The following is a 1,445-nucleotide window of genomic DNA, read 5'->3' as shown; positions in this document are numbered from 1 at the left end:
CAAAGTGAGAGGTGAGAAGGCCAATGTTACTCAAAGTGTTGAGGACAATCCTAGGGCTGAAACGATTAACGTGGAAGAGCTCTCAGACAATGAACTTCTGGCTACAGTTGTCCCTAGGATAGCCAAGAGAGTTAGGACCAGAAGGGAGAAAAAGGCAGTGGAGCTGAAGTCCCCCTCCAAGGAAGTTGGTGAAACAAATCCTCACAAGCAACCAGAGTCAGAAAGTGCACAAAAGAGGAAAAGCTATGGACCTACGAAAGCTTGGAGCAAAGAGGTGCCTAAGAAGTTGAAGACCAAAGCGGTGGTGGTTGAGTCTGAATCTGATGCCCCATGTGATGTCACAACATCCATGTCCAGGAAGAAGCCCTCTTCCAGTAGGTTGGCAACCAGTGTCCCAGAAGTTCCCATTGACAATGTGTCCTTCCACTTTGCCTCCAGTGTTAACAGGTGGAAGTATGTATACCACAAGAGGCTGGCATTGGAAAGAGAACTGGCACAGAATGCATTGGACTGTAAAGAGATTGTGGATCTCATCAAAGAGGCAGGTTTGATAAGAACTGTGTCTCAACTTCCTAAGTGCTATGAGACCTTAGTGAAGGAGTTTATTGTGAATCTGTCAGAGGAGTGTGCTGATGGGAGATCCAAGGAATTTCGAAAGGTCTATGTGCGTGGAAAATGTGTGACCTTTTCCCCCTCTGTGATAAATCAGTATCTGGGAAGAGCGGATGAAGAGCAACCTGAGCTTGAAGTGACTGACAATACAGTCTGTCAAGTCATCACAGCCAAGCAAGTCCGAATATGGCCTCTCAAAGGGAAGCTAGTAGCCAGCCAACTAAGTGTTAAGTATGCAATGCTACACAAAGTTGGAGCAGCCAACTGGGTCCCCACTAACCACAAGTCAACTGTGTCTGTGGCATTAGGGAAGTTCATCTATGCAGTGGGAACCAAGGCAAGGGTGAACTATGGTGCTTACATATTTGATCAGACAATGAAGCATGCTGGGAGCTTTAGTGTGAAGGGACCCATTGCCTTTCCATCTCTCATATGTGGAATTGTGCTGAATCAATTTCCACACATCCTGACAGATAATGACTTCGTGAAAAGAAGAGAGAGTCCATTGGCCTTCAGCTACAAACTGTTCCTGGGCAAGCATGTCCCTGACATTGTCTTGACATCGGGAGAGACTTCCAAAGCTGGCAACCAACCAGACAAAGCTGATGTTATTACAGTTCTCAAAGAGACCTACAAAGAGCTGGGAGCTAGAAAGCATGCACTGGAACAGCTCATCTTGCAGCTGGAGTCTACTGCTGAGGACACGGATGGAGTTGAAGGGCAAATGGCTGAGGAGGAGGAAGAGGCCAGCTCTGAAGAGCAGGATGATGAGGAGGCTGATGATGAGGCTGAGGATTAATCACTTCTTTTGTGTTTTTCTGTCATGTGTGTAA

Source organism: Lathyrus oleraceus, chromosome 5 (genome assembly GCF_024323335.1).
Source record: "Lathyrus oleraceus cultivar Zhongwan6 chromosome 5, CAAS_Psat_ZW6_1.0, whole genome shotgun sequence".
Classification (NCBI taxonomy): Eukaryota; Viridiplantae; Streptophyta; class Magnoliopsida; order Fabales; family Fabaceae; genus Lathyrus; species Lathyrus oleraceus.
Note: the sequence above shows the minus strand (reverse complement) of the source record.